The sequence below is a fragment of the Prionailurus bengalensis genome, chromosome C2 (assembly GCF_016509475.1).
Source record: "Prionailurus bengalensis isolate Pbe53 chromosome C2, Fcat_Pben_1.1_paternal_pri, whole genome shotgun sequence".
Classification (NCBI taxonomy): Eukaryota; Metazoa; Chordata; class Mammalia; order Carnivora; family Felidae; genus Prionailurus; species Prionailurus bengalensis.
Genome location: NC_057350.1, coordinates 13,281,629 through 13,304,602, shown reverse-complemented (window position 1 = coordinate 13,304,602; position 22,974 = coordinate 13,281,629). Strand labels below are relative to the sequence as shown.

General features: G+C 41.8%; 1 long non-coding RNA gene across 1 annotated transcript; it reads left to right on the top strand.

Annotated features, from left to right (window-relative positions):
• Positions 1–785: 785 nt before the first annotated feature.
• LOC122491244 lies at positions 786–18,664 on the top strand. Its single transcript, XR_006299312.1, has 4 exons — positions 786–1,019; positions 5,989–6,075; positions 12,289–12,390; positions 16,904–18,664. It is a non-coding gene; the product is annotated as an uncharacterized LOC122491244 (long non-coding RNA).
• Positions 18,665–22,974: the final 4,310 nt, after the last annotated feature.

Sequence of the window (22,974 nt, the reverse complement as noted above, 5' to 3'; positions counted from 1 at the left end):
AAGTAAGCAAACACTCAGCTTGTTGCCCCACAATTTCTGCAGCTCTCAGACTCCTTCTTGTGGAGGCTGGGAGGGGGGTTGGGAGAGGCTTACTGAAATGTCAGTAACATGGTGAGAAAACGTCCGTTCTCCACCAGGCATTTCCTTTGTTGACACGACAGGTTTTCTCTGTGTCCATGTGAGGAGAGCAACGGCTCACCCCGACATGGAATGCCCCACGTCTCAGGTGGGTGATGTTTCTATTTCAGTTTAATGTGTGTTTAAACTCATATAAGTTCCTTGAGTTATGTATGCTTGAAGGTACGACATTATAAATGTTTTAGGAGAAAGCCTGTGGAAATTGCATTGCGATTACATAACCAGAGAAGAATTTGACGAGTCCTGGGTTTGCACGAAGGAAAGCAGCTCAGGAGGGAGCTGAGCCTCCAACCAAAGCCCCACTTCCCCAGGACAGAATCATCGGAGTGTGACCCGGGTGATACTGGCAAAGAGCCCGGGCGAGGAAGATGGTTGGGAAAGGTGGATTTACTCAAACGGGCTCCTGGGAAAAGAAAGGAGCAAGGAGTTTCCAGGGTGGAAAAAATAAATTTCATACTTTGTAACGAAGGTCGAAGGCAGTTATTGAGCCCTGAAAGGAGAAAGTGGGTGGAAAGAGAATATAGCACAGATAATGTGTACCTGGAAAAGGTCTGGGGCCTGAAGACAGCTCATGGGTGTCAGAAGAACAGGACAGATGGGGTCTGCCCGTGATTGGGTGTCACACAGACACCACGTTAAGGGGATGATGACCAGGTCTGGGGAAGAGTCCTTGTTTAAAATGGGAGAAAGTGTCTCCTTCACTTATTCAGCCATCCGGCTGTTTAGGTCTGCTCAGGCTGCTGTAACAAGATACTATAGACTAGGTGGCTTACACACCAGCAATTTATTTTTCTCACAGTTCTGGAGGCTGGGAGCTGGCTGATTTGGTTACTAGTAACAGATCTCTTCTGGCTTGTACCTTCTTGCTGTGTCCTCACATGGTAAGGTGGGGTAAGGGAAGGAGGGGAAGGGAGAGAGAGAGAGAGAGAGAGATGGAGTGGGGGAGGGAGAGGGGAGAAGGGAGGGGAAGGAGGGAGGGAGGGAGGCAGAGAGCTGCCTGTCATCTCTTCCTATAAGGGCCCTAATCCCATCAGACCATAGTCCCACCCTCATGAGCACATCTAACCCTCATTGCCTCCCAAAGGCCCCATCTCCTAATACCATCACACTGGGAATTAGCACTTCAGTGTGTGAATTTGGAGGGGAAGACAAATTATAAGTATATAGCATCAGCCATTCAACAGATATTTATTGAGCACTAGTTACTAGTTGCTACAGTTATATTGAGTAAAACACCATCTCAGTCTCAAGGAACTCAATGCAAACAATCACAGCCCAAAGACCTAAGTGCACTAATAGAGAAAGTGCTGGGAGGTGCACAGAGGATGAGGGACCGGCTCTGCTTGGGGGTGTACGGATTAGGGTTATGTGACATTTGAGCGACTCTTCTCTTCTCTTCTCTTCTCTTCTCTTCTCTTCTCTTCTCTTCTCTTCTCTTCTCTTCCCTTCCCTTCCCTTCCCTTCCCTTCCCTTCCCTTCCCTTCTCCTTCCTTCCTCTCTTCCTTCCTTCCTTCCTTCCTTCCATACCTCATTCATTCAATCAAAAAGTTTATCAAGTGTCTACCAAGTACAAAGTCCTATTCTACTGCCCAAGGTCATGGCGCTCAATAAGTCAGACAAAAATACTTGACCTTTGGTGATTATATTCTAGAGGAATAAGATAATAAATAATAAGCAACTAGGTAAACTATTACACAGTCTATCATATTATTATTTCTTTGCCTCAGGTTTATTTTTTAAAATCTTTATTATTGAAGTGTACTTAACACATGATGTTCAGGCGTACAACATAGTAATTCAATGATTGTATATATTACAAGCATCTCTCGAAGAACTAGGGAGGTACAGAGAGGGTGATTCCCAGACAGAGGTGACAGTATGTGCCAAGTCAGGAAGGTGGTCGAGGCACAGTGTGTTCTGACATTTGGGATGATCTGTTGTGTCATGGGATTATGAATGATGGCATGGACTAGGATAGGTCAGCAGGAGATGACATTAGAGAGACAGGTTGGACTTGGAGGAAGATCCAGATATGCCATGCTAAGGACTTTGAACCTGGTCTCAAAAGAAATGGGGAGTCTGAGAACTAGAACAGAGTTTTAAACAGGAGAATGTGCAGACCTATGTGTAGGAAGCTAGTGGGCATTGCATTAATGTTCTGGGGCTGCCATCACAAAGTACTACGGACTGGATGGCTGAAACAACAGAAATTTATTTTCTTACAGTCCTGGAGACTGGAAGTGCAAGATCGAGGTGCTGGAAGGTTCAGTCTCTTCTGAAGCCTCTCTTCTTAATTTGTAGATGGCTGTCTTTTCCCTGTGTCTTCACATGGTCTTCCCTCTATAGTGTGTGCCTGTCTGTGTCCGAATTTCCTCTTTTTGTGAGGACACAAGTCCTATCGGATTAGGGCTTACCCTGATGACCTCGTTTTAGCTTGCAACCTCTTGAAAAGGCCCCATCTCTCAATATAGTTACATTCTGAGGTACTGGAGGTTAGGGCTTTAACACACGAGTATGGACGGGGGCTGGGGAGGTGGGGGCACAATTCAGCCCATCACAGGCATCCATACTGAAGGTAGGCTGGATGACAGAGGCTGGTAGGTGGTGAACTAGTTTAAAGCTCTTTGGTACAAATTCACTTGTTGAGTAATGGTGAAGACCTGATTAGGGGCTGTGGTGGGGACAGAGAGGAGCTGGTAGTTTGGGGCGGCATTGGGAGGCTAATGGCTGAAACTAAGTCAGGGAATTTACTGGAAGGGAGAAGTTTGTACCCCTTAACTCAGAATCCCTACCTAATGTCAACAAATACTCGACACACAAACGGGTGCAGATGGAAGCCCGTGAGTTCAGGATAGAACAGATACCCTGACTGCAAGGTGATGAGATCCAGCCTCAGTGTCACACCAAGGATCGCTGCTGAGGTAGAAGTGTGACACTTTTTATAATAATTTCTTATCCGAGAGCTCTTCATCCTGCTAATAAATTCTTTTTTTTAATATGAAATTTATTGTCAAATTGGTTTCCATACAACACCCGGTGCTCCTCCCAAAAGGTGCCCTCCTCAATACCCATCACCCACCCTCCCCTCCCTCCCACCCCCCATCAACCCTCAGTTTATTCTCAGTTTTTAAAAGTCTCTTGTGGTTTGGCTCCCTCCCTCTCTAACTTTTTTTTTCCTTCCCCTCCCCCATGGTCTTCTGTTAAGTTTCTCAGGATCCACATAAGCGTGAAACCATATGGTATCTGTCTTTCTCTGTATGACTTATTTCACTCAGCATAATACTCTCCAGTTCCATCCACGTTGCTACAAAAGGCCATATTTCATTCTTTCTCATTGCCAAGTAGTATTCCATGGTGTATATAAACCACAATTTCTTTATCCATTCATCAGTTGATGGAAATTTAGGCTCTTTCCATAATTTAGCTATGGTTGAAAGCCTGCTAATAAATTCTGCTTCTCTATGTGCACAAGAGCTTGAGCATACACCTTCATCAGGTCTAAACAAAGGGACTAGTATATTTCCTAATGTCCTGAAGAAGTGGTTGGTGACAGATCTGATTTAGGGAAGCAGAGTTATCTAGAAAAATCACTGGAGGGACTCAGGTACAGTGAAAGTGATCCTTTGCTCCCTATTAAACCTCATCGTGCCTATGTTGTATATTCTCAGCATTACCGAGACTATTGCTTTATCACATTACTTATGTCATATACTTGTTTTTGACTCAATGCCAGAAACACCTGGACCAGAGAGGTCCCTGACTTCATTGAAAAACAGCTTCCAAGTTTCAGCAACTTTTAAAAATAGAATTTCTAAAGTCTTCCCTTTGACTAGAACAAGCAATCCTAAAATTTGTATGGAACCACAGAAGACCCCGAATAGCCAGAGTAATATTGACGAAGAAAACCAAAGCAGGAGGCATCACAATCCCAGACTTTAGCCTCTACCACAAAGCTGTAATCATCAAGACAGTATGATATTGGCACAAAAACAGACACATAGATCAATGGAATAGAACAGAGAACCCAGAATTGGACACACAAATGTATGGCCAACTAACCTTTGACAAAGCAGGAAAGAGTATCCAATGGAAAAAAGACAGTCTCTTTAACAAATGGTGCTGGGAGAACTGGACAGCAACATGCAGAAGAATGAAACTGGACCACTTTTAAATGTTAAAAAAAAAAAAGAAAGAAAAGGGGGCGCCTGGGTGGCTCAGTCAGTTAAGCGGCCGACTTTGGCTCAGGTCATGATCTTATGGTCCGTGAGTTTGAGCCCCGCGTCAGGCTCTGTGCTGACAGCTCAGAGCCTGGAGCCTGTTTCAGATTCTGGGTCTCCCTCTCTCTGACCCTCCCCTGTTCATGCTCTGTCTCCCCCTGTCTCAAAAATAAATAAAAAACGTTAAAAAAAAAGAAAGAAACTAGACCATTTTCTTACACCATACACAAAATAAACTCAAAATGAATGAAAGACCTAAATGCGAGACCAGAAACCATCAAAACCCTAGAGGAGAAACCAGGAAAGAACCTCTTTGACCTCAGCCTCAGCAATTTCTTGCTTGACACATGTCCGAAGGCAAGGGAATTAAAAGCAAAAATGAACTACTGGGACCTCACCAAGAGAAAAAGCTTCTGCACAGCAAAGGAAACAATTGACAAGACTGAAAGGCAACTGATGGAATGGGAAAAGACCTTTGCAGATGACATATCGAATAAAGGGTTAGTATCCAAAATCTATAAAGAATTTACCAAACTCAACACCTAAAGAACAAATGATCCAGTGAAGAAATGGGCAGAAGACATGAATAGACACTTTTCCAAAGAAGACATCCAGATGGCCAACAGACACATGAAAAGATTCTCAATGTCACTCATCATCAGGGAAATACAAATTAAAACCACACTGAGATACCACCTCACATGGGTCAAAGTGGCTAAAATTAACAACTCAAGAAACAGATGCTGGTGAGGATGTGGAGAAATGGGAACCCTCCTGCACTGTTGGTGGGAATGCAAACTGGTGCAGAGGCTCTGGAAAACAGTGTGGAGGTTCCTCAAAAAATTAAAAAGAGAACTACCCTACGACCCAGCAATAGCATTACTGGGAATTTACCCAAGGGATACAGGAGTGCTGATTCACAGGGGCACATGTACCCCAGTGTTTATAGTAGCACTATCAACAATAACCAAATTATGGAAAGAGGCCAAATGTCCATCAACTGATGGGTAAAGAAGATGTGGTGTATATATATATATATACACACACACACACACACACACACACACACACACACACACACAATGGAATAGTACTTGGCAATGAAAAAGAATGAAATCTTGCCATTTGCAACAACGTGGATATAACTGGAGGGTATTATGCTAAGTGAAATAAGTCAGTGAGACAAAGACAGATATCATATGTTTTCACTCCTATGTGGAAGTTGAGAAACTTAACAGAAGACCATGGGAGAGGGAATGAAAAAAATATATATTGTTACAAACAGAGGGAGGCAAACCATAAGAGACTTTTGAATACAGAGGACAAACTGAGGGTGGAAGGGAGTGGAGGGGTGTGTGTGTGGGGGGGGGGGCATTGGTGATGGGCATTGAGGAGGGCACTGGTTGGGATGAGCACTGGGTGTTGTATGTAAGTGATGAACCATGGGAATCTACCTCCAAAACCAAGAGCGCACTGTATACACTCTATGTTAGCCAATTTGACAATAAATTATATTAAAAAAAAAAAACAAAGGTTAGATGTAATGCTATTAAAAGACATCAAAAAAATAATAATAAAGTCTTCCTTTGAGTCATTGCCCCAGAACTGAACTCTCCTGCTTTTTCCTCTTCAGAACTCCTTCATGCTGCTGGGTCACTGCCACTTCTGTCTTCCTCCAAAATACCACCTCGTACCTAGAGCACGTCACCACTAAGCACGGGTAAGAGGGGAGAAGGCAGTGAAGGTGTGTATGTTCCTGCCTCCAGGAGCACACAGTCTCCTGAAAGAAAAGAGAAGCGCAGGATGTTGAAATGGGACTCTTGTCTCTCTTTTTGGCTGAGGCACCAAGTCAATAGATACAACAGCAATGACATTGCAAAGTGAGGCATGTGGTTTCCCAGGCAGGACTGCAAAGGAGGTCACTGGGAAGCCAGCTTTGAGGCCCCAGCTGACCACCAGCTGCAGCCTATACAAAACACTGGAGAGGCCAAGAGAGAGGCTGGAGGTTAGACAGAGGACTCCTTTGAAGAGAAATAGGCAGTGTGCACTGAGTTTTATCCCTCCATGGAGGGGGAGGTGGTGCTGCTACCTTCTTTCCTCGATCTGTGAGGGTGACTTCAAAAACACCTTTGGACAGGTTGTCAGGTATTCCCAGGAAAATGGGTAACTCAGGGGACCAGAGTCTGGGTATGTGGATTCTCATGAGTGAGAGGTTGGCTGAGGCCACAGAGAAAAGGGCTGTGTGCCTGCACTTGAACTGACCACAGGCCAAAGATGCATGTTCACTGTGGACCAGAGGTGAGTGTGTGTGTGAGAGAGAGAGAGCCCTGGGGGATTATCATAGAGAAGGCCCAGAGCAGAAAGAAGCTAGAGGAATTGCTATGTGACCAGGGCCAAAGGAGGGCTTTTAAGTGACCAGCTAGATGCGACTCTTCTGCCTGAGTCACAGGCATGATAGGTGGGAAATAGCCCCAGTTTTGGGGGGCAGGAAGGAGGCTCAGAGAAAGAATTGGCTTCACATAGGAGTCATGTGACCAAAGGCCGCTTCCTCTGCTCCTTCCCTGATTCTAACCTTGGCAAGGACAGAGGTACAGCCAGCAAGGTGAGTGAAAGAGAGAAGAAACCAACCATATGGTTCCAAGGGCCCACCAGAAGGAGGCCCAAACCGATAGGGAGGGACTTTAACGTTAAATGGAAATTTGACCATTATATGGGCTGGATATTGTAAACGTATTATCTGAGAGAAGCAAGAAGCCACGAGGCCTGCCTGAGATTTCATATGGTGGCAGAGAAAGAGCCAGCCCCTCCAGTGGGTTGAACCCACTCTTTTAGGGTAAGGAAACACTGTGTTCTGATTGTACTTGGTGATTTTCCCTCTTTCCAGTACTGGTTCTATGCACACATAATGATGATCTCAGGCAGAATAACGTACCCGTCTCTTGTTGCCTCAGCGTACACCCATTGGACTCCTCCTCTGTGCCAGACCCAGCCGATTCTGGGGAACAACAGGGAACAAAACCAGGCAAGGCCTTGACCCTTCAGTCAGGGGGAGGGAGAACTGACAGTCCAGCTGGGGAGTCTCTAGACCCTATGAAACAAACTCACGTGCAGCATGTTTTGAGAATGTGATGAGGGAAGAACCACACAGGAGTGGAGTAGAAAAGAGGAAAGGCTTCCTGGAAGAGAGAGGATGGAGTTGGGTCCTGCAGAAGTGGCCAGCCCTGGGAAGCAATGGCCAAGAAGGCTCTCCAGACAGAGTGACCAGTGTTCAGGCACATCATGGGAGAGGAGTGGTCCAGTGTCGTGTCAGCACAGGGTGTGCAAAAGGCCAAATGAGTATGAGTCTATTATAGGAAATAGAATACAGTAGGCAAATCTACAGAGATGGGAAGCAGATTGGTGATTGCCTAGGGTTGAGGGGGTTGCTAATGAGCACAGGGGCTCTTGTTGGGAAAAGGAAATTTCCGAAAATTTGATTGAGATGATGGTTACCTTAAATACATTAAATATACTGAAACCATTGAATTAGACACTTGAAATGAGTGAATTTCATGGTATATGAATTATATCTCAAAAAGCTGCTAAAAAAAGAATCCAGTCACAGCACAATAAATAGAGATGATACAATCCGTAGAGAATTCAGAGTCTGGCAACACTAGACAACATGTCATTTAAGAATAGGTGGCAAAAATATAAAGAAATCAGGGGAATACAGTCAATAATATTGTAATAACTTTGTACAGTGACAGATGATAACTAGACTTACTGTGGGGATATTATAGGGTATTGTATGTCAGTTATACTTCAGTAATAATAATAATAAAAAAGAAATAAAGGGAATGATCCTGCAAATGTCAGGGCAAAATTCGTTCTTGGAGGCAGGAGGGAAACAGGTAAATGGGGGAGTACAGAAGTCAGTGACCGTCTAACAAAGCCGACATAGCTGAGTCTTACTGTGACTGGTGGTTTCACAGGCATGATCTTTATAGAAATAACTGTACATCCCTTAGGAACAATCTTTTGAATGTATGACATGTTTCAAAATAAATAAAGACAAAAGGGGAGGAGGCCAAATGAGAGACAGGACCAAAAGTCCCCTGGCACTCATGGGGAAGAGTCCAGAGCACGAGGTGAGACCTAACGAGGGAGACGATGGGGAGCCATTGAACGTACTTGAGGAGACAGCAAGGGGATGGGAGAGGTATTTTAGGAAGGTAACCAGGCTCTGTGAGCAAGATGGATGGGAGCAGGGAGTGGCCCTGGGTGGGGAGAAGTTCCGGGGGAGAGAGAACAGGGTCTGAGCATGTGCAGTGGGCCAGTCGGGGAGGGGGTGCCATGGGAATGGCGTGAGGACCACCGTGCAGAAATCAGTGATGTAAGAGTAAGGGATGAAGGATGCCTGGGAGAATGAATGACAGCATGGTGGGCAGAGATAGGGAGTCAGGGAGGAGGGGCTGGAGGGAAGCAGAGATGAATAGTTTAGCCTTGGCTACGTATGGAGTATAAGAAACTACTATATTATAAAATGAGGGATCTCAGGAGCTTGCAACTATAACTCTTGGCAAATTGTAGGTTCCCACATAATTATGGGATCTTTCCAAGTTCTATTTGGGCCAGGTTCTTTGAGGAACCTGCCTGTCTTTTGTAGTCCCAACCCTCTCTGTATCTCAGCCTGATCTGCAGTCCCCGCCTCCCACCACTTTCCAAGATGTAGAACGAGATGAGTCTCGTTGGTTTAGCCCGGGGCCTTGGCAGTGCCGATTTGAGAGGAGGCTTTTTGGCTTCCCAGCTCTGAAAACTCTCCTTGAATAAATTGTTCTTGGCTACCCCAGGTTCCTGCTGCTCTGGGAACCTCATCTGGCATAGCTTGTGAGAGGAACAGAAATGAAGGTCCCCAGGAGGTAAAGACTCCTAAGGCTAGGACCTGAAGGAAGAACAAGCTCCTCCAGTTCCAGGTGGGAGGAGCAGGCGTGCAGGTGCCAGCGAGAGACAGTGTGAGTGGAGCTGACAGGGAGGGGCCCGAGAGCAAGCCAAGGGCCAAACTGTGCAAGCAGTTAGACTGGACTGACTATTTACCCTAAGGGTAACTGAAGCTATTGAAGGTTTTGAAGCAGGGAAATGATATGATCGGTTTCTACTTGTGGCTAATGAACATTTACTGTGCGCCAGGAATCCTTCAATCTTTTCATCTACACTATCTTATTTAATCTTTTTAGTGGCTCTATGGGACTGGATATGATCCATCCATCCATCCATCCACCCATCCACCCACTCAACTATCCATCCATCCATCCCTCCATCCCTCCATCCCTCCATCCCTCCATTCCCTCCATCAATCTAATCATCCCATCCATCCATCCACCCATCCAACCACTCAACTATCCATCCCTCCATCCCTCCATCCCTCCATTCCCTCCATCAATCTAATCATCCATCATCCATCCACCCCGCTAACAATTTTTTAAAAATTGAAGACAGCATGGGGCGCCTGGGTGGTGCAGTCGGTTAAGCGTCCGACTTCAGCCAGGTCACGATCTCGAGGTCCGTGAATTCGAGCCCCGCGTCAGGCTCTGGGCTGATGGCTCGGAGCCTGGAGCCTGTTTCCGATTCTGTGTCTCCCTCTCTCTCTGCCCCTCCCCCGTTCATGCTCTGTCTCTCTCTGTCCCAAAAATAAATTAAAAACGTTGAAAAAAAATTAAAAAAAAAATTGAAGACAGCTTTGTGCTAGTCACTGTACTCATGTTCTTTGGACAGATGAGGAAATTGAATGGTCCTCACTCCTAGAAGTTCAAATCAATTCTTTAAAAAAAATTTGTTTTTTAGTTTATTTATTTTTGAGAGAGAGAGAGAGAGAGAGAGAGACAGAGTGCGAGCAGGGAAGGGGAGGAGAGAGTGGGAAGCACAGAATCTGAAGCAGGCTCCAGGCTCTGAGCTGTCAGAACGGAACAGAGCCCGACTCGGGGCTCAAACTCATAATCTGCGAGATCGTAGATCATGACCTAAGCCTAAATCGGCACTTAACTGACTGAGCCGCCTGGCACTTAACTGACCTACAGCCTAGGTCAAATCAAGGCTGTAACTAGAAAGAGGCTGGGCCAGAATTCAAATCCAGGAAAGCAGATTCCAGCGCCTGGGGTTTTCCACTGGATCAGAGGCATTGCTCAGGTCTCTTTTCAGGGTAGGACTGCAGGTCCTGGGTGAGTCCTAAAGGCAAGGTCACCTGGGATCCTGAAGTATGAATTGGTCTTCACTAAAATGAGGGGGTTGCTGAGGCCACTATATATGAGATGAATAGAATAAAAAGCACATGTATGAATGAGTTTGGCAGACCTGGTTACCTGCCATTTCTCTGCCTTCTTTCTTGCTAACAGAACTCTGATTTGGGGGGTGGGGCATGCTGGGAAAAGCAAAGTGTGGGGGAACCACAGTGTATCTAGTTTCTATAGAGACTTGTGATTGGTTTGAAACCAGTCATGGCTAAGCTAATACTGTTTGTTAGGTACTCACCTTTTCTGTCCCCTTTGCAGCTAGTGGTGGGCCAGCCATGTGACCAAGTTTTGGCCCATGAAACAACGGGGAAGTCTGTTGAGGGCTTTTAAAAAATGGTTTTGATTGCCCTGATGGAAAGCAAGAAAATCAGCCCTGTCTATCTGGCTGCCTTACTGCATCCTGACTTTGAATGCAGCCATGATTCCTGGAGCTGTGGTAGCCATCTTGTGACCATGAGGCAACAGACACAAAGACAAAAAGCCAGTAAACGAGGTGGCAGGCTAGAAAGAGCTGGGTTCTTAATGTACTTGAGCAGCTAACAAATGGCAGCAAGGGCTTCCCTCCAGACTGCTAATCTGTGAAAAAAGTAAATCCCTAGGAGTTAGCATTTTTTCCATTACCTCTAGTTGACCATGTGCTAACTGATATAATAAGCATGGTGAGGAGAAGGCAGGAAGGAGAGAACTTATTTGGAGTGTAGGGTGATGTGAAGGCACCAATGGGAATGTGGCTTTGTTTTCTCATTACTTTGTGTGTTGTAAATCTTGAAGACAGGGTCACTTTTTCTTTTCTGTTTTTATCTTTTCCCTTCTGTACTCGCCTAACTTCCCCCTTCCCTTTCGCCCACATCAAGCCCCCATGCACCATGACTTGGTTTGGAATGAAGAAATTTCCCCTTTGTCGATTCTCACTCTACCTTTGTCGAGTTATCAAAAAATTTTCCAGATAGGGCAGACACCTAAACTCGTTCACTGTACTCATGAAAACTTTTACAGATGCTTCGCTTATTATTTTCTTTAATGCCCAGAAGGGAAGCTGGTAATTTAGAAACTTACATGGTCCTTTGAGAAGAGGAAAGGCCTCAAGCCAAAAATGTCATAAAAGAATTTGGAGGGGAGGGAAGGGCAGTTGTAAAAATAAAATGACAGAGACAATGGAAGAAAAGGAAAGAAAAGATACAAGGGAGTCTTTTGAATCACTGGCATTTTCATGCTCTCACACGTTATCGTCAGCAAAACCTACATGACCCCCTACCCCCACCCACCACACACTTTCTGCTTAACTCCCAGCAGTGGACTGATGTCTCTTCTATCAGGGGAGACATATTTCTGAGATATCTAATTCTAATAGCCTTTCACAACAGCACTGCTAGTTACTTTGCATACAGCTGTTACCCCAACTTCCCTTATTCCAAGTGGACAGCGTCCCATTTTTAATTACCCTCCAAAGTGTGGCAGCGCTATTCAGATTAGGATGGCCTTGCAGTGGCTTCAGACCTAGGGTAGGGAGTTGTTTTCCTTTCCCAGGGATTGGTTTATGAATGGCCCTGTGACACAGTTTTGGCCATTGAGATGAGAGGGGAAAGCTGGTAGGGATTTTATGGGGAAGTTTCCTTTGTTTTTAGAAGAGGTGGGCATGTTTGTTGTTGTTGTTGTTGTTTCAGATTCTGGTGTGGATGTGTAAAGAGGTGATGCCTGGAACGATGACAGCCTTTTGCGGACCATTAGAGGAGCTCTCCAGAGGATAAGCCAGCATACTAGGAATGGTAAAAAGAAAAAGAGTCTGTGTTTTTGGTTTTGTTTCACCTCCATATTAACCGACTCTGGAAATATTCCCCTTTCGAACTTAATGTTTTATTATCAGACTGATCAGAAAGAAGACTGGGTAAAGGTGAATCTTCAGATTCTTGCAGTGCCAGAGAATAAGGAAGTGCTAAACTGCCACCCCCAAGGGGCTATGTCAAAGGGACACAGCTGGAAGACCTTCCAATGGCCCAAACTGGGACCGTTTGAGCAATAAAATAATTGAAAGGTGCTGGATTATAACCTGAAGTATAAAATAAATATCCACAAGTCCATACTAATATAAAAAAGTGAACAAGTACATGAAGAAGAATGGAGGAATCGCCTGGGCAGAAAAATTCCAAATAATTCATGTAGATATTATGTCCTCAAAGAAGTGGAGCCTGACCGCCCACTCCCTAAGTGTGGAATTCCTTTAGAAGGAACCACTTCCTTCTAAAGAGTAAACTATGGAAACTGGGGAGAAAAGGGTTACTTCCACAGCAGAGAATCTTGACACATATGACCTCAGCTGGTGATCAAGGTCAACATCAACAGGGGTTAAGTCATATTGATAGAAGGTACCTCTGATATCATGTGGTAAGAATGGCACTTTATCTCTCTGGTTTTCCTTCCCCAGACCCATAATCCCTTTCTAATCATGCGACTAACATCAGACAAACCTAAAATTTAGGTATGCTCTAAAAAATTCTTACTTGGTACTCCGTAAAGCTATCGAAATCATCAGAAACAAAGACAATCTGAGGAACTGTCATAGCAAGAGAAGCTCAAGGAGACTTGGTGATTAACCAGAATGTGAGATCCTGAAAGGGATCCTGGATATGAGGTAAAAACAAAGGAAATTTGAGTAAAGTATGGAGTTTAGTTAATAATAATGTATCAACGTTGGTTTATAAATTTTTTTAAGTTTATTTATTTTGAGAGAGAGAGAGCACATGTGTGTGTGAGTGGGGGAGGGGGAGAGAGAGGGAGACGGAATGAATCTCAGGCAGGCTCTGCACTGTCCAGTACAGATCCCGATGTGGGGCTCAAACTCACAAACCGTGAGATCATGGCCTGAGCCGAAGTCAGATGCTTAACCCACTGAGCCACCCAGGTGCCCTGGTTCACAAATTGTGACAAATTTACCATACTAACATGAGATGTTAATAATAGGGGAAAGCAGGGGAGGTAGATAGGGATTCTCAGCGTTATCTTCACAAAGTTTCTATAAACCCAAAACTATTTTAAAATTCAAAGTTGATTTTAAAAAAGAGAGCTACCAATATTAAGAATGAGAAAGATTCTAGTCACTACAGGATATTAAAAGGATACTATTATGAACAACTTTATGCCAATTTATTTGGTAAGTTAGACGAAAAGGACACAATTGTTAAAGACCCAAGCTACTAAAGTCACCCAGGAAGAAACTTAATATAGTGCAGATAACTTAAATAGCCCATGGCTATTAAGGAAATTTAATATCTAGTTTAAAACTTTTCCACAGAGAAAACTTCCAGCTCAGTTAGTTTCACTGAGAAATTCTATCAAACATTTAAGGTAAAACTATGGCCAGTCTCACACTTCTAGCCTTCATTCCAGAAGGCTAGCGTTACCCTGATATCAAAACCAGCATAAGACATTATGAGAAAACTATACCCCACTCTACTTCATGCAAAAATGCTGAGCAAAATTTTAGCAAACTGAATTCAACAATATGTAAGAGGGATAATACATCATGAGTAAATGAGGTTTATCCCAGGAAGGAAAGCTTGATTTAACATTTGAATGTCAATCAATGTAATCTGTATTAACAAAATAACAATAAACAGAAGAAAGTGAGCACTAATACACATTAACAGAACAAAAAAGGAAAAACCATATGATCATCTCAATGCAGAAAAAGCTTTTGACAAAATTCAACATCTATTCCTGATGAAACTCCAGCAACTAGAAATAAAAGGGAATTTTCTTCAACCTGATAAAGACATCTATGAAAACCCACAGCTAGTATAATATTTGCTGGGAAAGAGAATGCTTCACTCCTAAGATCAGGAGTGAGACAAAGGTGCTTACCACGGTACCCAAGGTTGTACTGCAGTTTCTATACAGTGCAATAAAGCAAGAAAAAGAGATAAACATTTATATTTTGAGAAAGAAGTCAACCTGGCTTTATTTACAGATGACATGGTCATCTCTGTGTAAAGTTGTATGAAATCAGAACTAATAAGTGAGTTTAGCAAGATTGCAGAATCAATATACAAGATGAATATACAAAATCAATAGTATTTCTGTACATTAGCGATAAGAAAATCAGAAATTGAAAACTTTGAAGTATGCCATTGACAAAATCATAACAGATATGAAATACTTGGAAGTCTAAAGATGTGAGGGGTGCCTGGGTGGCTCAGTCAATTAAGTGTCCGATGTTGGGTCAGGTCAGGATCTCAGGGTTTGGGAGTTCAAGCCCCGTGTCAGGCTCTGTGCTGACAGCTCGGAGCCTGGAGCCTGCTTTGGATTCTGTGTCTCCCTCTCTCTCTGCCCCTCTCCACTTGCTCACATTCTCTCTCTCTCTCAAAATAAATAAATAAATAAATAAATAAATAAATAAATAAATAAATAAAAAGTTAAAAAAAATTTAAAAATTAAAAAAAAAGAGAGATGTGAAAGACCTGTCACTGAAAACTCTGTAACATTGTTGCAACAAATGAAAGAAGACCTAAATAGATGGGAAATATACATGTTGATGAATTGCCAGACTCAGTATTGTTACAATGTTAATGATCTCCAATGTAATCTAAAGATTCAATGCAATACAATCAAAATCCCAGAAGCCTATTTGGGGAGTAGAGATTTATTAAACTATTTCTAAAAATTCACATGGAAATACAAAAAGCCCAAACTAACAGCTTCAAAAAATATACACAAAGTTGGGGGGACTTAGTACTACCTGCATTCAAACTAGTTATAAAGTGCCAGTAACCAAGATGCAGTGTGTTATTTGCTAAAAGATAGACAAATATAGACAGAGAATAGACTGGAAAGTTCATAAATAGAGCATTTATATATGCTCTCTCTAGACATAGACAACTTATTTGGGACAAACCTACAAAGGCAATTTAGTGAAGCTTTCTAGTCTCTGCAACAGGTGGTGCTGGGATAATTATACATCCAGATGCAAAAAAAAATTAACGTCAGTACCTCATACTATGTACAAAAACAACCCCAAGTAGGTCATAGACCTAAATATGAAAGTAAAATTAGAAAACTTTTGGAATAAAATATAAAAAAAAAAATCTTTGTGACCCTGAATTAGACGACAATTTGTTAGATACACCACAAAAAGCATGACCCATAAAAGAAAAAATTGTTAAGTTGCACTTCATCAGAATTAAGCACTTTTTAGTCTCTTCAATGAATGGTATTGGGAAAACTGGATATCCAGGAGCAAATGTAAGAAACTGAACTCTTACATCACACACAAAAATCAACTCAAAATGGGTTGAAGAATTAACAGTGAGATCCAAAACTGTAAAGCTCTCAGATAAAAACATAGGGGAGAATCTTCAGGACCTAGGTCTTGACATTGATTGTATGGATATGACACCAAAAGCACAGGCAATAAAAACAAAAATAAGGGAGACTACATCAAACTAAAGAGTTTTCTGTACATTAAAATGAACAATCGACAGAATGAAAAGGCAAACTATGGAGTGGGAGCAAATATTTGTAAACCATGTATCTGATAAGTGGTCTCCCAAATGTTTACGGAGCTCCTAGAACTCAACAGTAAAACAACTAATAACTTGACTGAAAAAAATGGGCTGGGGACTTGAATAGATGATTCTCCAAAACAACATACCAATGTCCAACAGGTGTATGAAAAAAATACTCAATGTCAAAAAAAAAAAAAAAAAAGCAACAAAAACAAAACTCCAAACAACTCAATGTCATTAATCATTAGGGAAAAATAAATCAAAACTGCAGGGGCTATCACCTCATACCTGTTGGTGTATAACAGGGTGGCCATTATATTAAAAATAAACAGGGGTGCCTGGGTGGCTCAGTCAGTTAAGCGTCTGACTTCAGCTCAGGTCATGATCTCGCAGCTCGTGGGTTCAAGCCCCGCATCAGGCTCTGTGCTGACAGCTCAGAGCCTGGAGCCTGCTTTGGATTCTGTGTCTCCCTCTCTCTCTGCCCCACCCCCTGCTTACACTCTGTCTCCCTCTCTCAAAAATAAATAAAACGTTAAAAAAAAATAAACAAACAAAACCTGAAAGATAACAAGAGCTGTCAGGAAAGTGGAGAAATTAGAATCCTCGCATACTGCCAAGGCAATGCAAAATAGGGCGACGATTATGGAAAACAGTATGGAGGTTCCTCAAAAAATTAAAAATAGAAGTACTTTATAATCCAACAATCCCACTTCTGGGTTTTTTCCTAAAAGAACTGAAATAGGATCTCAAAGAGATATTAGCACTCTTTTGTCCTCTGCAGCACTATTCACAATAGTCAAGATGTGGGAACTACCGAAAAGTTCACCAACAGATGAATGAATGGAGAAAATGTGACGGATACATACAATGGGATATTACTCAGCCTTAAAGGACATTCTGCAAGATGTGACAACCCCGGGTGAAACTTGAGGACATCATACTAAGTGAAAGAAGCCAGAAAAAACAGAAAGGTAAATAATGCGCGAGGTATCTAAAATAGTCAAACTCATAAAATCAAAGAGTAGAATGGTGGTTACCAGGGGCTGGGGGAAAGGGGAAATTGGGAGTTATTAATCAATGGGCAGAAAGTTTCAGCCGAGCAAGATGAGTAATTTCGAGAGATCTGCTGTATGACCTTGTACTTACGGTCAACAATAACGAGTTAACGCACTTAAAAATTTTTTGAGAGGGTAGGTCTCGTGTTAGGTGTTCTTGCCACATTAAATTAAAAAAATATATAAACCTTTGCTCTTATAAGCCCCTAGAAGAGAATGAAAAGACAAGCCACAGACAGGGATACAATATTTTCAAGTCTTATATCAAATAAAGGTCTTATATACAGACTATATACCAAATATCAAAATTCAATAATTATAACCTAATTGTTTGAATGGGCGAAAAATGTGAACAGATACTTTACCCCCAAAGATATAGGGATGGCAAATAAACACATTAAAAGATGCTCAATATCATTCATCGTTAGGGAAATCCAAACTAAAACCACCCTGAGATACCACTACATATTCATCCCAATGGCAACACAGGTGAATCACTGAATGCTTATGTGAGTGATAGGAGCCAGCCCCAAAAGTTCATACTATAGGATTCTAAGTTTTATAAAATCCTAGAAAAGCAAATTTATCTGTAGTGACAAGAAACTGTCTACTTGGTTGAGTAGGGTGGGGAGAAGTGACAGGGAGGAATATAAAGATTCGGAGGCGAGGGATATGTTCATTATCGATTGCTGCTCATGGTGGCGTATATGTTCGTATATGCATCGTTCATGTATACATGTGTCAACACTAACCAAGTTGCACACTTTATACAAAGCTTACTATACCACAATTATAACTCAGTAAATTCTATCTTTAGGAAATAATCACAGATATTTAGGAAATCATCTTTAAAAAATAATCACCATAAAAATGTATTTATAAGGATATTCATTGCAGAAATATTTACAGTAGCATAGAAACTCAGAGGTAGATTCAAAGCCCAGTGATAGAAAGATGTAAATTGTTCTTTTACATTATAAAAATAAGTATTATACATTTATATAATGTGAGATTTGTGATGGAATTTTACTCACATGAGGAAAGGCACGCAGTATGTTACTGAAGAAAAGCAGGATACAAAATCTTGAAATATAATCACAATTTAACTACCGTCTCCCCCTCACACCCACTAGGAGATAACATTCCTGAAGGAGATGCACTAAAATTATCTGAGTGGTGGTATTATGGACGTTTTTTTCCCTTTTATTTTTTAATTTTTTTACTTATTTTACTTAATAAGGTAAAAATTATTTTACCTCCATATTTTCCAAACTTGTTATAATAACCACAATCAACTTTTTTACCCAGAAAATAACATCTTTTAAAAAATATAATTTATGGTCAAGTTAGCTAATATACAGAGTATACCGTGTGCTCTTGGCTTCAGATTTCCTTGATTCGTCACTTACACAAAACATCTAGTGCTCATCCTAACAAGGGCGCTCCTCAATGCCCATCACCCATTTTCCTTGCCCCCCACGCCCCCCACTCCTTTCCACCCTCAGTTTGTTCTCTGTATTCAAAAGTCTCCTATGGTTTGCCTCCCTCTCTGTAACAATATATATTTTTTTCATTCCCTCTCCCATGGTCTTCTGTTAAGTTTCTCAGGATCCACATATGAGTGAAAACATATGGTATCTGTCTTTCTCTGCCTGGCGTATTTCACTTAGCATAATACCCTCTAGTTCCATCCATGTTGTTGCAAATGGTGAGATTTCATTCTTTTTTGTTGCTGAGTACTATTCCATTGTGTGTGTGTGTGTATCACATCTTCTTTATCCATCAGTTGATGGACATTTGGGATATTTCCATAATTTGGCTATTGTTGATAGCGCTTCTATAAACATTGGGGTACGTGTGCCCCTATGAATCCATACTCCCGTATTCTTTGGACAAATTCCTAGTAGTGCTATTGCTGGGTTGTAGGGTAATTCAATCTTTAATATTTTTAATATTTATTTATTTTTGTGAGAGAGACAGAGAGAGACAGAGCACGAGCAGGGAAGGGACAGAGAGAGAAGGAGACACAGAATCTGAAGCAGGCTCCAGGCTCTGAGCCGTCAGCACAGAGCCCGATGCGGGGCTTGAACCCACAAACCATGAGATCATGACCTGAGCCGAAGTCGGACGCTCAACCAACTAAGCCACCCAGGTGCCCCCAAACCACAATTTCCTTAACCATTCATCAGTTGATGGACATTTAGGCTCTTTCCATCATTTGGCTTTGTTGAAAGTGCTGCTATGAACATTGGGGTACAAGTGCCCCTATGCATCAGCACTCCTGTATCCCTTGGGTAAATTCCTAGCAATGCTATTGCTGGGTCATAGGGTAGATCTAGTTTTAATTTGTTTGAGGAACCTCCACACCATTTTCCAGAGCGGCCGCACCAGTTTGCATTCCCACCAACAGTGCAAGGGGGTTCCCGTTTCTCCACATCCTCACCAACATCTATAGTCTCCTGAGATGTTCAGTTTAGCCACTCTGACCGGCATGAGGTGGTATCTCAGTGTGGTTTTGATTTGTATTTCCCTGATGAGGAACAACGTTGAGCATCTTTTCATGTGCCTGTTGGCCATCTGGGTGTCTTCTTTAGAGAAGTGTCTATTCATGTTTTCTGCCCATTTCTTCACTGGATTATTTGTTTTTCGGGTGTGGGGTTTGGTGAGCTCTTTATAGATTTTGGATACTAGCCCTTTGTCCGATATGTCATTTGCAAATATCTTTTCCCATTCCATTGGTTGCCTTTTAGTTTTGTTGAGTGTTTCCTTTGTAGTGCAGAAGCTTTTTATCTTCATGAGGTCCCAATAGTTCATTTTTGCTTTTAATTCCCTTGCCTTTGGGGATGTGTGAAGTAAGAAATTGCTGCGGCTGGGATCTGAGAGGTTTTTTCCTGCTTTCTCCTCTAGTGTTTTGATGGTTTCCTGTCTCACATTCAGGTCCTTCATCCATTTTGAGTTTATTTTTGTGAATGGTGTAAGAAAGTGGTCTAGTTTCATTCTTCTGCATGTTGCTGCCCAGATCTCCCAGCACCATTTGCTAAAGAGACTGTCTTTTTTCCATGGGATATTCTTTCCTGCTTTGTCAAAGGTTAGTTGGGCATACATTTGTGGGTCCAGTTCTGGAGTCTCTATTCTATTCCATTGGTCTATGCGTCTGTTTTCGTGCCAATACCATACTGTCTTGATGATTACAGCTTTGTGGTAGAGGCTAAAGTCTGGGATTGTGATGCCTCCCGCTCTGGTTTTCTTCTTCAATATTACTTTGGCTATTCGGGGTCTTTTGTGGTTCCACACAAATTTTAGGATTGCTTGTTCTAGCTTCTAGAAGAATGCTGGTGCAATTTTGATTGCATTGAATGTGTAGATAGCTTTTGGTAGTATTGACATTTTAATAATATTTATTCTTGCAATCCATGAGCATGGAATGTTTTTCCATTTCTTTGTATCTTCTTCAATTTCCTTCGTAAGCTTTCTATAGTTTTCAGCATACAGATCTTTTACATCTTCGGTTAGGTTTATTCCGAGGTATTTTATGATTCTTGATGCAATTGTGAATGGGATCAGTTTCTTTATTTGTCTTTCTGTTGCTTCATTATTGGTGTATAAAAATGCAACTGATTTCTGTACATTAATTTTGTATCCTGCGACTTTGCTGAATTCATGTATCAGTTCTAGTAGACTTTTGGTGGAGTCTGTCGGGTTTTCCATGTAGAGTATCATGTCATCTGCAAAAAGTGAAAGCTTGACTTCATCTTTGCCAATTTGGATGCCTTTGATTTCCTTTTGTTGTCTGATTGCTGATGCTAGAACTTCCAGCACTATGTTAAACAACAGCAGTGAGAGTGGACATCCCTGTCGTGTTCCTGATCTCAGGGAAAAAGCCCTCAGTTTTTCCCCATTGAGGATGATATTAGCTGTGGGCTTTTCATAAATGGCTTTTATGATGTTTAAGTATGTTCCTTCTATCCCGACTTTCTCGAGGGTTTTTATTTAGAAAGGATGCTTTATTTTGTCAAATGCTTTTTCTGCATCGATTGACAGGATCATATGGTTCGTTTATTTTCCTTTATTAATGTGATGTATCACATGGATTGATTTGCAAATATTGAACCAGCCCTGCAGTCCAGGAATGAATCCCACTTGATCACGGTGAATAATTCTTTTTTATGTGCTGTTGAATTTGATTTGCTAGTATCTTGTTGAGAATTTTTGCATCCATATTCATCAGGGGTATTGGCCTGTAGTTCTCTTTTTTTTTCTGGGTCTCTGTCTGGTTTGGGAAGCAAAGTAATGCTGGCTTCATAGAATGAGTCTGGAAGTTTTCCTTCCCTTTCTATTTTTTGGAACAGCTTGAGAAGGATAGGTATTATCTGTGCTTTAAATGTCTGGTAGAATTCCCCAGGGAAGCCATCTGGTCCTGGACTCTTATTTGTTGGGAGATTTCTGATAACTGATTCAATTTCTTCGCTGGTTATGGGTCTGTTCAAGTTTTCTATTTCTTCCTGTCTGATTTTTGGAAGTGTGTGGGTGTTTAGGAATTTGTCCATTTCTTCCAGGTTGTCCAGTTTGTTGGCATATAATTTTTCATAACATTCCCTGATAATTGGTTGTATTTCTGAAGGATTGGTTGTAATAATTCCATTTTCTCTCATGATTTTATCTATTTGAGTCATTTCCCTTTTCTTTTTTTTTAATTTTTTTTTCTTTTTTCAACGTTTTTATTTATTTTTGGGACAGAGAGAGACAGAGCATGAACGGGGGAGGGGCAGAGAGAGAGGGAGACACAGAATCGGAAACAGGCTCCAGGCTCTGAGCCATCAGCCCAGAGCCCGACGCGGGGCTCGAACTCACGGACCGCGAGATCGTGACCTGGCTGAAGTCAGACGCTTAACCGACTGCGCCACCCAGGCGCCCCTTCCCTTTTCTTTTTGAGAAGCCTGGCTAGAGTTTTATCAATTTCATTTATTTTTTTCAAAAAACCAACTCTTGGTTTCATTGATCTGCTCTACAGTTTTTTTTTAGATTCTATATTGTTTATTTCTGCTCTGATCTTTATTATTTCTCTCCTTCTGCTGGGTTTGGGGTCTTTGCTGTTCTGCTTTTAGTTCCTTTAGGTGTGCTGTTCGATTTTGTATTTGGGATTTTTTCTTGTTTCTTGAGATAGGCCTGGATTGCAATGTATTTTCCTCTCAGGACAGCCTTCGCTGCATCCCAAAGTGTTTGGATTGTTGTATTTTCATTTTCATTTGTTTCCATATATTTGAAAATTTCTTCTCTAATTGCCTGGTTTACCCATTCATTCGTTAGTAGGATGTTCTTTAATCTCCGTGCTTTTGGAGGTTTTCCAGACTTTTTCCTGTGGTTGATTTCAAGTTTCATAGTATTGTGATCTGAAAGTGTGCATGGTATGATCTCAATTCTTTTATACTTATGAAGGGCTGTTTTGTGACCCAGTAAGTGATCTATCTTGGAGAATGTTCCATGTGCACTCGAGAAGAAAGTATATTCCGTTGCTTTGGAATGTCAAGTCTATCTGATCCAGTATATCATTCAGGGCCCTTGTTTCTTTATTTATTCTCTGTCTAGATGTTCTATCCATTGTTGTAAGTGGAATATTAAAGTCCCCTGCAATTATTACATTCTTATCAATAAGGTTGCTTATGTTTATGATTAAATGTTTTATATATTTGGGTGTTTCCGAATTCAGTGTATAGACATTTTATAATTGTTAACACTTCCTGATGGATAGACCCTGTAATTATTATATAATGTCCTTCTTCATCTCTTGTTACAGCCT